The following is a 14781-nucleotide window of genomic DNA, read 5'->3' as shown; positions in this document are numbered from 1 at the left end:
CCATTGCTGAGATGATTGTTGGAATGTATGATACACCTTCAGCACACAGGTGGACTATGGAGGAGTTTCATAATGTGGTAGCCTGGCCAGAAGAGAAGGTACAAGGAGACAGAACTGAAGCAGTTGAAGCTTCAGCTATGGAGATGGATGAAGATGATGTTGATGATGATGAGGATGATGCATTTGAGGATGCCGAAGATGATGAAGAAAAGGAGGATACAGATGACAACTCAGATTGATGAGGAACTGAGATAGCATTTACTGATGAAAGCTATCATAACTAAAGCAGGACTTATGTTTTTGTTTTATGTTCTGAACTTATTTACTTGTGTTTTTAGAATAGGGTTTGATGTCCTCAATTGGAAACTTTGTCTGTTATGATGGTTTGCTTATGATTGTGATTGTTTGATAAGTAATGCTTGATGATGCTTTGATATGGATTGATGTTGAGATGTGCACATTACATGCTTATACAGGTGGTTCACAAGCTTTGTGAACAAATGCATGACGTTGTGATTGTGGTTGTGATATTAAGCAGGATGTGTATGTCAAATATGAATGAGCTTATATGTGAGGTTTTGAGCTCCAAAGTTTTTGTGATTGAGTGCTATTACTTTGAAAGCATGAATGACTTTTCCCAGGTTTCCTATGATTGAATTACTAGCTTGTTTGCATCATATGATCAAGGCCATTTGTTGGTAACCCTTGTATTAGCTAATTTCATGAAATGAGCCACTAAAAGAGAACACTATGTGTTCTATCCTTTGAACCCCTAGCCTTGAACATGATTTGAAAACCCTTGTTGAAAAGCTTTACCTTGAGTTAAGTAGAAAATATTTTGTGGTATTGACAAATGTTCAAGTTTGGGGTTGTTGGAAACTAGAAAGGGAAATTGAAAGCATTAGCTAAGAGCTAAGAATTAAGTATGTGAAAAGAGAAAGAAAAAGAGAAAGAAAAGAAAAAAAAAAGAAAAGCTCAATGCAAAAGACAGTTGGGGAAAAGTAAGAATGATTGTGTTTATATGATTCTCTTAACTCAAGGGTTTTGTGATCTAGAAAAACCAATTTTCTTGTTAGCCCAGCCACATTATAAGCCATTGAAAAGTCCTTGTGAGGATGCAATGTCAATTCATGTAACATTGTCATAGTAGAGCGAATAAGTGATTACCTCTTATACACGTGTATTTGAGTGAAACACTTTACTTAGTTAGGAAATATTCCATGAGCACATGAACATCCATGCTTAGTTGATTGATCATTCATAAAAAATAGCATTTGTTGGATATTAAGTGACTTTGTGAACACTAAAGCATGTGTATGTCTTGATTGAAGTCTTTGTCATGAGCTTAAAAGTTTTTACTTATCTAGAAAAGAGGATTTTTAAATGGAGTAAACCATTGTATTGATTGGTAGAAGATTGAGTTACATCTTGTTTGCTTGAGGACAAGCAAAGTTCTAAGTTTGGGGTTGTGATAACAGTTGAAAAACTAATATTTTCATGCTTAAAATTGATACTAAAAGCAACCTTTAACACTTAGAAACTAGCTTAGAATCATGCTTTTGTTCATATTTTTAGAAATAAGAGAGTTGGACAGGTTTATGCTTGATTTCAGTGTTTTATGCAGGTTTTAAGGTGAATTTGATGAAAGAAGTGAAGAAGGATAGAGATGAAATCAGAAAAGAAATCAAAAAGTGAAAAAAGAGAAGCCGCAAGTACCGCTCAGCGGCAGTTTACCGCTGAGCGGCACTCAGGAACACCCGTTGGCTCCGCTGAGGGGTTAAAATGTAGCTGAGGGGAAAATTGACTTTGCGCTAGTACCGCTGAGTGGTGGTATTTTGGGCTTAGGCCCACTTTTCTGTAATATTACGAATAGTATATAAGCTTTAGGACTTCCTAGGGTTTGTATCTTTGGCTGGAGACGAAGTAAACACACACCTTTCCACCCCTTGGAGGAAGATCTTGGATGCTAAGGCTACCTTCTCATCTTTCTAGGGTTCTATTTTTCATTCTTTCATTATTGTTCATCTAGTTTCACCATGAATATGGTGAACTAAACCTTGTATTGTTGTTGGGGAATCAATGTAGTCTTGTGAAACTCTTATATATGGAATTTGTGTTTTAACATCTTATTTTAAGATACATGTTTTTTTTCATCATTAGTTAGGGTTTTTCCTCCTTGCTTAAAGCTTGCATTGTTTAACTCATTCAATGCCATGATTATTGATTTTGTCAATATGGGAACGTACGAGGAAATCTAGATTCGGGGAATTTCTCCCAATAGCATATTGCCTAGACATAGGAATATGAGGGTTGGTTGCCGTTAAGCTTCTGCACTTCAGAATTAATTATTAGGGATGCTAGGAATTGTATGAACTCGTAATTAAGGATAGGTGATAACAGTTGAAAAACTGTTATTTTCATGCTTAAATTTGATACTAAAAGCAACCTTTAACACTTAGAAACTAGCTTGAAATCATGCTTTTGGTTATATTTTTAGAAATAAGAGAGCTGGACAGGTTTATGCTTGATTTCAGTGTTTTATGCAGGTTTTAAGGTGAATTTGATGAAAGAAGTGAAGAAGGATAGCGATGGAATTAGAAAAGAAATCAAAAAGTGAAAAAGGAGAAGCCGCAAGTACCGCTCAGCGACAGTTTACCGCTGAGCGACACTCAGGAACTCCCGTTGGCTCCACTGAGGGGTGAAAATGTAGCTGAGGGGAAAATTGACTTTGCGCTAGTACCGTTGAGCGGTAGTTTACCGCTGAGTGGTGGTATTTTGGGCTTAGGCCCACTTTTCTGTAATATTACGAATAGTATATAAGCTTTAAGACTTCCTAGGGTTTGTATCTTTGGCTGGAGACGAAGTAAACACACACCTTTCCACCCCTTGGAGGAAGATCTTGGATGCTAAGGCTACCTTCTCATCTTTCTAGGGTTCTATTTTTCATTCTTTCATTATTGTTCATCTAGTTTCACCATGAATATGGTGAACTAAACCTTGTATTGTTGTTGGGGAATCAATGTAGTCTTGTGAAACTCTCATATATGGAATTTGTGTTTTAACATCTTATTTTAAGATACATGTTTTTTTTCATCATTAGTTAGGGTTTTTCCTCCTTGCTTAAAGCTTGCATTGTTTAACTCATTCAATGCCATGATTATTGATTTTGTCGATATGGGAACGTACGAGGAAATCTAGATTCGGGGAATTTCTCCCAATAGCATATTGCCTAGACATAGGAATATGAGGGTTGGTTGCCGTTAAGCTTCTGCACTTCAGAATTAATTATTAGGGATGCTAGGAATTGTATGAACTCGTAATTAAGGATACGTGATAACAGTTGAAAAACTGTTATTTTCATGCTTAAATTTGATACTAAAAGCAACCTTTAACACTTAGAAACTAGCTTGAAATCATGCTTTTGGTTTTATTTTTAGAAATAAGAGAGCTGGACAGGTTTATGCTTGATTTCAGTGTTTTATGCAGGTTTATGCTTGATTTCAGAAAAGACATTAAAAAGTGCAAAAGGAGAAGCCGCAACCACCGCTCAGCGGCAGTTTACCGCTGAGCGGCACTTAGAAACTCACGTTGGCTCCACTGAGGGGTGGAAAGGCCGCTGAGGGGAGGAAACCAACTCAAGCACTTACCGCTGAGCGGCACTATTTTGGGCTTGGGCCTAATTTTCTGTATTATTACGAACATTATATATGCTTTAGGTATTCCTAGGGTTTGTATCTTTGGCTGGGACGAAGGAAACACTCTCTTTTCCACCCCTTTGAAGGAAGATCTTGGATGCTCAGGCTACCTCTACCTTTCTAGGGTTTTATCTTTCATTCTATCATTATTGTTCATCTAGATTCACCATGAATATGGTGAACTAAACCTTGTATTGTTGGTGGGGGATGAATGTAATCTTGTTAAACTCTCATATATGGAATTTGTGTTTAAACATCTTATTTGAGATACATGCTTTCTTTCATCAGTAGTTAGGGTTTTTCCTCTTTGCTTAATGCTTGCATTGTTTAACTCATTCATTGTCATGATCATTGATTTTGTCGATATGGGAACGTACGGGGAAGTCTAGATCCGGGGAATTTCTCCCAATAGCATATTGGTTGCCTTTAAGCTCCTGCACTTCAGAACTAATTACTAGGAATGCTAAGAATTGTATGAACTCGTAATTAAGGATATGCCTTCTTGACAAGGTGATTTAGAGAGTGGCATTAACATTGATGAAAAGATTGATGAATTCCTAAAGTATATGAGAGTGGATAAGATGAAATTGATAACCCCAACAACATACTCATCCATATAATCCATTACGTGTTTGTTTTACTCTTTTTGCCATAGATCAAACTCATGCATACATGTTTAATTATTGTCTTTTGCATTAAAAACCTACAATCAATCGTTCACAAGTCTTAAAAAATCAACAAATCAGATAACTAACTAGGTCGTAAGTCCTTTGGGAAAACGATACTTGGTCTTACCTAGTTTTATTACTTGATACGATTCGGTCACACTTGCCGATTGTTAAACAAGTTTGTGGCGCCGTTTTTCGGTGTTCATAAATTTTTCATCAAGTTTTTGGCGCCGTTGCTGGGGACTCGTGGTTTAACTATTTTATTTGTTTGATTATTGATTATCTTTGACTTGAATTTTGAAATTTGAATTTCTGTTTTTATTTTTTTTGTTTTTATTTTTTGTTTATATTTTATTGTTTTTATTTTATTTTATTTTCTGTTTTTATTTTTATTTTATTTTATTTTATTTTCTGTTTTTATTTTTTTCTTCTTATCTTTGATCTTATTTCTTCTATATTTTTTTGCGCTAACCAATTCTTTTAGGGATTTGTTTTCTTGTGTATGCAAGAAGCAATCCGAACTAGGAGCAAGAAAACTGCAGAACCTCTTGAAGGTTTAGACGAGAGTAGACGGAGGAGAAGAATCCGTACATCTAGAGAACTCTTTCCTTCTCCGGAAACTCTGTTACAACCATCACCACAAAGTTCTGACCATAGCAGTGAGGAGATGGAGAACAATAATAACAGACGAACTCTTGTTGACTATACTAATGTAGCTGGACCTCAACATTTCAACAGCATAGCAAGACCAAGAGTCAATGCGGCTAATATGGAGGTGAAACCAGCACTAATCCAATTGGTTAAGAGTAACCAGTTTAATGGGTTGTCTCACGAAAGCCCATATGAGCACCTCACTACATTTAATGAGATTTGCAACACAATAAAGATAAATGGGGTGCCGGATGAAGCGATCAAACTTAGCTTGTTTCCATTCTCACTAGGAGGCAACGTTAAGATTTGGTTGAATTCTTTTTCAGAAGGAAGCTTTATAGAGTGGGAAGAGAAGAGGTGGTAACAAAGTTCCTAAACAAATACTTTCCATAATCAAAAGTAAATAAAGGAAAGCAAGAGATTACATCTTTCAGGCAAGCTATGGAGGAATGACTAGGACAGATATAAAAGCTTACTGAGAAAAACTCCCACACATGGTTTTGACGAAGGGGAAGTAGTCTTGGCTTTCCTTACAAGTCTTGGTTCCCAAACCAAGATGATGCTGGACGCCACAGCTGGAGGAAACATCAAATGGAAAACTCTAGAGGAAGCTACAGAAATCATTGATAATATGGCTACTAGTGATGATGAGTTAAGTAGTGAAAGAGGATATCCTAGTCAGAAGGAGTTGTTACAAGTAGATGATGCTCTGCGTATTCAAAATAAGATTATTTTTCAGGAGTTGGAAGAAGTAATTATGAAACTTTCTCAATTACCACAGGAAATACAAAAGGTGTCAATGGTACAACAGCAACAATAAACATGGCAAATGCAACCTACTTCATCTAGGAAGACAACAAAACTAGACGAAACCTTTCAACAATTCTTGAAAATGAATGCAACTTATTGTAAGAATGTGGAAGCTGCATTTCAAAATATGAAGACTTACATTGAGCGAATAGTCGACAAGATGAAAACTGATAATCTCAGAAAGGAGTGTAAGACTATTATGACCAGAAGTGGTAAGGTGTTAGAGGAGAGAAAAATAGAAAGAGAGGAGAAAGAAAATGAGAGTGAAAAAGAGACCTGTTAGTGGAAAGAAAGAGTTGAGAGAGAGAAAAAAGAAGAAAAAGATAAAAAGAAAGAAGAAAAAGAGAGAGAAGAGAAAGATGAGAGAAAAAAAGAAAGAGAATTTGAAAAACCACTTCCTTATCCAAAAAATATTTCAAGGAAGGAGAAAGAAAAACAGTTGGAAAGATTCATGGAGTTGTTTAAAAAGTTTGAGATTACTATACCATTCTCTGAAGCATTGCAACAGATGCCAACATATGCAAAATTTTTGAAGGACTCCTTACAAAGAAAAACAAGTACATTGAGAAGGAGACTATCCAAATACAGGGTAACTGTAGTGCAATTATACAAAAAGTACCTCCTAAGCTTAAAGATCCAGGAAGCTTCAATATTCCGTGCACCATAGGAGACTTGGAAGTTGGAAGAGCATTGATTGATTTGGGAGCTAGCATTAATTTAATGTCGCTATCTATGTGCAAACAAATTGAGGGATTGGAAATCAAACCTACCATAATGGCTCTTCAACTGACAGATAGATCTCTTAAATATCCATATGGAGTGGTTGAAGATGTGTTAGTGAAGGTTGATAAGTTTGTATTTTCAGTAGATTTTATTGTAATGGAGATGGAAGGGAATAGTGATGTATCTCTCATTCTTGGGAGACCTTTTATGAAGACTACTAGAGTTTTAATTGATGTGGAGAATGGTAAGCTGAAATTGAGAGTTCATGATGAAGAAGTCACTTTTGACGTATTCAAAGCCATGACATATCCAAATGATGATAAGGCATGTTTTCAATTTGACGAACTTGATGAAGTTTGTATGATACAAGAAAAGATGGTGAGGTCTGTTTCTCCATTAGAAAAAACTCTTATCTATGCTTGTGAAGATCTAGATGAAGGAGAAGAAAGATTAGTTGAAGAGTGTTTGATGGACTTGGAAACATTGAAGAAGATTCCAGTGGAAGATACAAAATTTGAAATAATTGATAAGGAAGAAGAAGTCAAAGTAAAGTAGCCAGAATTAAAAAGACTCCCAGCACATCTGAAGTATGTTTTTCTAGAAGAAGATGAAAAAAGCCAGTTATTATCAGTAATTCTTTGTCTCTACAAGAACAAGAACAGTTGATAGAAATTCTGAAAGCAAATAAAGGAGCAATTGGGTGGTCAATATGAGATCTCAAAGGTATTAGCCCAACTTATTGTATGCATAAGATTTTTATGGAAGAGGATTATAGACCGAGTGCTCAACCACAGAGAAGGTTAAACCCTGTAATGAAGGAGGTGGTCAGAAAAGAAGTGTTGAAACTTTTAGAAGCTGGTATTATCTATCCAATCTTTGACAGTGAATGGGTAAGTCCAGTTCAGGTGGTTCCAAAGAAAGGCGGAATGACAGTAATTCACAATGATAAGAATGAACTTATTCCCACTCGGACAGTTACTGGATGGCGTATGTGCATTGATTACAGAAATCTAAATAAATCCACTAGGAAGGATCATTTTCCTCTTCCTTTCATGGACCAGATGTTAGAAAGATTAGCAGGTCAAGCTTTCTATTGCTTTCTTGATGGATATTCTGGATACAATCAAATTGTGGTAGATCCAAAAGACCAAGAGAAGACAACTTTTACTTGTCCTTTTGGTATCTTTGCTTATAGGAAGATGCCATTTGGATACTGTAATGCTCCAGCTACCTTTCAAAGGTGTATGCAGGGAATTTTTGCAGATCTCTTAGAAAAGTGTATTGAAGTCTTCATGGATGATTTTTCAGTTTTTGGAAATTCTTTCCAAAGGTGTTTGGTGAATTTGGATATCGTTCTTAAAAGATGTGTTGAGACAAATCTTGTTCTTAATTGGGAGAAATGTCATTTTATGGTAAAGGAAGGAATTGTGCTGGAACATAAAATTTCTGCTAAAGGGATTGAGGTAGATAAAGCAAAAGTGGAAGTCATTGAGAAATTACCTCCACCAACAAATGTAAGGGGGATCAGGAGTTTTCTAGGTCATGCTGGATTTTATAGAAGATTCATTAAAGACTTCTCAAAAATTGCTAAACCATTGAGTAATCTTCTTATGAAGGATGCTTCTTTTGTGATGAATGAAGAATGTTTGAAAGCTTTCGACATATTGAAGAGCAAATTAGTGTCAGCTCCAGTAATTATAGCTCCAGATTGGAATAAAAATTTTGAGCTAATGTGTGATGCAAGTGATTATGCAATAGGAGTTGTTCTTGGCCAGCGAGCAGAGAGGATTTTTCATCCAATTTATTATGCCAGCAAAGTTTTGAATGATGCTCAGTTGAATTATGCTACCACAGAAAAAGAATTTCTAGCCATAGTGTATGCTCTAGAGAAATTTAGACCTTATCTTATTGGGTCTAAGGTGATTATTTATACAGATCATGCAGCTATTAAATACTTGTTGACAAAGCCAGATTCTAAGCCACGTCTGATTAGATGGGTACTACTCTTGCAAGAATTTGATGTGGAGATCCGTGATAAGAAAGGGAGTGAGAACTTGATTGCTGATCATTTATCATGATTATTCAACAAAGAGGTCACTAGGAAGGAATCAGAGATCTGGGAATCTTTTTCAGATGAAGCACTCATGTATATTCAGCAAAGGCCGTGGTTCACTGATATGTCTAATTTCAAAGCTGCAAGGGTCATGCCAAAAGTTTTAACATGGCAACAAAGAAAGAAATTTTTACATGATGCCAAGCAGTTCGTCTGGGATGATCCTTATTTGTTCAAAATTGGAGCAGATAATCTTCTGAGGAAATGTGTGACAAATGAAGAAGCAGAAGGGATTCTCTAGCATTGTCATGATTCACCTTATGGGGGACATTTTAATTGAGAAAGAACAGCAGCAAGAGTTCTTCAATCAGGATTTTATTGGCCAACTTTATTTAAAGATGCTCATAATCATGCTAAAAATTGTGATAAGTGTCAAAGAGCAGGGACAATCACTAAACGTCATGAGATGCCATTACAAGGCATTTTAGAGGTTGAGATTTTTGATTGTTGGGGTATTGACTTTGTGGGACCCTTTCCTCCATCTTTCAACAATGAATATATTTTGGTAGCAGTAGATTATGTGAGTAAATGGGTGGAAGCATTAGCTTGTCCTAAAAATGATGCTAGCACAGTAATTAAATTTTTGAAGAAGCAGATATTTTCGCGTTTTGGAACTCCAAGAGTGTTGATTAGTGATGGGGGATCTCATTTTTGCAATTATCAACTAGAAAAAGTACTTAGACATTATGGAGTGAAACATAAGGTGGCTGCACCTTATCATCCACAAACCAATGGACAAGCTGAGGTATCTAACAGAGAAATAAAAAGGATCCTAGAAAAAATAGTGACTTCATCAAGAAAGGATTGGTCAGTAAAGCTGGATGATGCTCTTTGGGCTTATAGGACGACAATGAAGACGTCTATGGGATTATCACCGTTCCAATTAGTTTATGGGAAAGCATGTCATTTGCCAGTAGAATTGGAGCATAAAGCGTTGTGGGCTTTGAAATTTTTGAATTTTGATCCTCATGAAACTCAAAGCACACGCAGAAGGCAGATTCTGGAGCTTGAAGAAATGTGATTACATGCATATGATTCATCCAAGGCTTATAAAGATAAGATCAAATTCTATCATGACAGGAAGCTGGTAAATAAAGTTTTTAATCCAGGACAACAGGTACTATTATTCAATTCAAGATTGAAGATATTTCCTGGGAAATTGAAGACAAAATGGTCAGGACCATTCGTAGTAAAAGGAGTGCATCCACATGGAGCAATTGAAATATTTAATCCAACCGCTGATGATCCACAGAAAAGCTGGGAGGCAACAATTGTCCACAATGATGCAGTTGGTTGATCTTTGAAATTTTGGGTCAAGCTAATGACGTTAAAAGAGCGCTTGCTGGGAGGCAACCCAGTGATTTAAGGACTTTTAATTTTTGGTTTGGTGATGTAATTTTGAACTTTTGGATAGTTTATTTTTTTGTTTTTGTTATAAGTTTGTTATAGGGTTACATCTACTGATGGATGTTACGCGGAAGAGTATCTACTGAAGGATACTATGTTTGTATACACCTACTGATGGGTGTTGGTAAGGAATATTTGCACCTACTGAAGGGTGCTGGAGGATTTTGGGTCAGGCTCGTGACGTTAAACAAGCGCTACCTGGGAGGCAACCCAGTTGGTTGACTTATCTGTATTTTTTTGTTTGGATCCTGCTTTAGTTGCATAATAGGGTTGTGCATGAGTGATCTGAAAATTTTATTGCATGGAGCCAGTGAGGGGTATGTTTAGGACGCATCTGGGTCAAGCTAAGAAGAAGAACACTTCCCGTAAGTGCCGCTGAGCGGCAAACTACTGCTGAGCGGTAGTGTCGCAGAAGGGGCTTGGGTTGCTGCCCCTCAACGGAACCCGAGCCCATTAGGGGTATTGATGGACAAATTTATGAGCACCAAAATATGATGTCACAAACTTGTTTTTCAATCGGCAAGTATGACCGAATCGTTCAAGTAATAAACTTGGTAAGACCAAGTATCGTTCTTCCCAAAGGACTCACGGCCTAGTTTAGTTATGTGATTTCTTGATTAGCTAAGACTTAAAGACGAAATATTTGGAGTTTAATATGCAAGACAGAAAATAAACATGTATGCATGAAGTTTTGATCAATGGCTAAAACAAAAAATAAATACTTTCAATGAAATATATGAATGAATATGTTGTTGGGGGTCAATTTCATCTTATCCACTCTCATATATTTTAGGAATTCAACATTCAAATCATCATTGTTAATGCCACTCTCTAAAGTACCTTTCTAGAAGGCTTCTCCCTAATCACGAGTTCATACAATTCCTAGCATTCCTAATGATCAGTTCATAAGTGCAGGAGCTTAACGACAACCAATATCATATTGGGAGAAATTCCCCGGATCTAGACTTCCCCGTACGTTCCCGTATCGACAAAACCAATAATCATGCATCGAATGAGTTAAACAATGCAAGCATTAAGCAAAGAGGAAAAACCCTAACTAATGATGAAAGAAAGCATAAATCTTAGATTAAGATGCAAGCATAAATTCCATATATGAGAGCTTCAAGAGATTACATTGATTCCCCAACAAACATACAAGGTTTAGTTCACCATATTCATGGTGAACCTAGATGAATTACAATGAAAGTATGAAAGAATAAACCCAATAAAGGTGAAGAGGTAGCCTGAGCATCCAAGATCCTCCTTCAAAGGGGTGGAAGAGAAAGTGTTTGCCTCGTTTCTGCCAAAGATACAAACCCTAGGACGTCCTAAAGCTTATATACTATTCTAAAATTACAAAAAATCTAAGCCCAAGCCCATAAGTGTGCCGCTCAGCGGTAAAGTACCGCTCAGCGGTGAGTGCGCGTCTCTTTTCTTCCCCTCATTGGCCATTTTGCCCCTCAGCGGACCTCCCGTGACCTTCTGAGTGCCGCTCAGCGGTAAAATGCCGCTGAGCGGTGCCTTCGGCTTCTCCTTTTGCACTCTTTGATTCCTTTTCTGATTCCATCTCTCTCATTCTTCACTTCTTTCACTAAATTCACCTTAAAATCTGCACAAAAACACTGAAATCAAGCATAAACCTGTCCAGCTCTCTTATTTCTGAAAATATGGATAAAAGTATGATTTCAAGCTAGTTTCTAAGTCTAAAGGTTCCTTTTAGTATCAATTTTAAGCATGAAAATAACAGTTTTTCAACTGTTATCACAACCCCAAACTTAGAACTTTGCTTGTCCTCAAGCAAACAAAATGTAACTCAATCTCCAACCAATTCATATGATGGTTCACTCATTCAAAAATCCTCTTTTTCAAGATAAATAACAACTTCACTCAAACTTATGACCAAGAGTTCATTCAAGATGTGCACATGCTTTAGTGTTCACAAAGTCATTTAAATTCCAACAAATGCTATTTTTCATGAATGATCAATCAATTAAGCATGGATGTTCATGTGCTTATGGACTATTTCCTCACTAGGTAAAGTGTTTCACTCAACACACAAGTGTATAAGAGGTAAAGTGTTTCACTCCTTCACTGTACTATCACAATGTCACATGAATCAACTTTACCTTTCATTTTACCACAATCAAAAACATTCACAAGCATGCATCATCACAAGGACTTTTCAATGGCTTATAATGTGGCTGGGCTAACAAGAAAATTGGTTTTTCTGGATCACAAAATCCTTGAGTTAAGAGAATCATAACAACACAATCATCTTATTCATTCCCAACTTTCTTTTACCTTTGCATTTGCATTGAGCTTTACTTCTTTTTCTTTTCTCTTTGCATATTCTTACTTTTTAGCTCTTAGCTCAATGCTTTTCTTTTCATGTTTTCCCAACAACCCCAAACTTGAACATTTAACAATACCATACAAGATCTTCTACTTAACTCAAGGTAAAGATTTTCAATCAAAGGTTTTCAGTGTATGTTCAAGGCTAAGGGTTCAAAGGATAGAACACAACGTGTTCTCTTTTAGTAGGCTAACTTTATGAATTTGGCCAATAAAAAAAAGTTCCAACAAATGGCCTTGATCACATGATGCAAAACAAGCAATTGATTCAATCATAGAAAACCTGGGCAAAATCATTCATGCTTTCAAATTAATAGCATTCAATCATACCAAAACTCTGGAGCTCAAAACCTCACATATAAGCTCATTCACATTTGACATACACATCCTGCTTAATCTCACAATCACAATCATAATATCATGCATTTGTTCACAAAGCTTGTGAATCACCTGTATAAGCATTTTAATATGCACATCTATCTCAACATCAATCAATCAATAAGCATCATCAAGCAGTACTTATCACACAATCACAGTTAATAGCAAACCATCATAACAAACCAGGTGTTCAATAGAGTACATCAAATCTAATCTAAAAACAAAAACAAAAACAATTACTTACAAGATACTGGGTTGCCTCCCAGTAAGCGCTTGTTTAACGTCCCGAGCCTGACCCAAACTTTCAAGGATCAACCAACAACATCATTGTGGAAAATTGTTGCACCTCTCCCCCTAGATAGGGCTTGAGACGTTGACCATTTACCACCCAACTTTTCTGTGGATCATTAGCAGATGGATTAAATATTTCAATTGCTCCATGTGGATGCACTTCTTTTATCACAAATGGTCCTGTCCATTTTGACTTCAGCTTCCCAGGAAATATCTTCAATCTTGAATTGAACAATAGTACCTGTTGTCCTGGATTAAAAACTCTATTCACCAATTTCCTGTCATGATAAAATTTAATCTTGTCTTTGTAAGCCTTGGATGAATCATACGCATGTAACCGCATTTCTTCAAGCTCCAAAATCTGCCTTCTGCGTGTGCATTGAGTTTCATAAGGATCAAAATTCAAGAATTTCAAAGCCCATAATGCTCTATGCTCCAATTCAACTGGCAAATGACATGCTTTCCCATAGACTAATTGAAATGGTGATAATCCCATAGACGTCTTCATTGTTGTTCTATAAGCCCAAAGAGCATCATCCAATTTGAGAGACCAATCCTTCCTTGATGAAGTCACGGTTTTTTCCAGGATTCTTTTTATCTCCCTGTTAGATACCTCAGCTTGTCCATTGGTTTGTGGATGATAAGGTGCAGCTACCTTATGCTTTACTCCATAGTGTTTGAGTACTTTCTCTAGCTGATAATTGCAAAAATGAGATCCTCCATCACTAATCAACACTCTTGGAGTGCCAAAACGTGAGAATATCTGCCTCTTCAGGAATTTAATTACCGTGCTAGCATCATTTTTAGGACAAGCCAATGCTTCCACCCATTTACTCACATAATCCACTGCTACCAGAATATATTCATTGTTGAAAGATTGAGGGAAGGGTCCAACAAAGTCAATACCCCAACAATCAAAAACCTCAACCTCTAAAATACCTTGTAAAGGCATCTCATGACGTTTAGTGATTGTCCCTGCTCTTTGACATTTGTCACAATTCCTAGCATGATTATGAGCATCTTTAAATAAAGTTGGCCAATAAAATCCTGATTGAAGGACTTTTGCTGCTGTTCTTTCTCCATTAAAATGTCCTCCATAAGGTGAATCATGACAATGCCAAAGAATTCCTTCTGCTTCTTCATTTGTAACACATCTCCTTAGAAGATTATCTGCTCCAATTTTGAACAAATATGGATCGTCCCACACAAACTGCTTGGCATCATGCAGAAATTTCTTTCTCTGTTGCCAAGTTAAGTCTTCCGGCATGACTCTTGCAGCTTTGAAATTCGCCATATCAGCAAACCAGGGCCTCTGCTGAATATACATTAGTGATTCATCTGAAAAGGATTCCCAGATTTCAGATTCCTTGCTAGTGACCTCATTGTTGACTAACCGTGACAAATGATCAGCAATTAAGTTCTCACTTCCTTTCTTATCTCGGATTTCTACATCAAACTCTTGCAATAGTAGTACCCATCTAATCAGACGTGGCTTAGAATCTGGTTTTGTCAACAAATATTTGATAGCTGCGTGATCTGTATAGACAATCACCTTAGACCCAATAAGATAAGGTCTAAATTTTTCTAGAGCATATACAATAGCAAGAAACTCTTTCTCTGTGGTAGCATAATTCAATTGAGCATCATTCAACACCTTGCTAGCATAATAAATTGGATGAAACTTCCGTTCTTT

At 36.6% G+C, this 14781-nt stretch overlaps 1 pseudogene; it reads left to right on the top strand.

Annotated features, from left to right (window-relative positions):
* The window catches only part of LOC128197919 (uncharacterized), a 102835-nt pseudogene that overhangs the window by 18495 nt on the left and 69559 nt on the right, over positions 1–14781 (top strand).

The sequence above is a fragment of the Vigna angularis genome, chromosome 7, assembly GCF_016808095.1.
Source record: "Vigna angularis cultivar LongXiaoDou No.4 chromosome 7, ASM1680809v1, whole genome shotgun sequence".
Taxonomy (NCBI): domain Eukaryota; kingdom Viridiplantae; phylum Streptophyta; class Magnoliopsida; order Fabales; family Fabaceae; genus Vigna; species Vigna angularis.
This window is presented reverse-complemented; position numbering and strand designations above follow the sequence as displayed.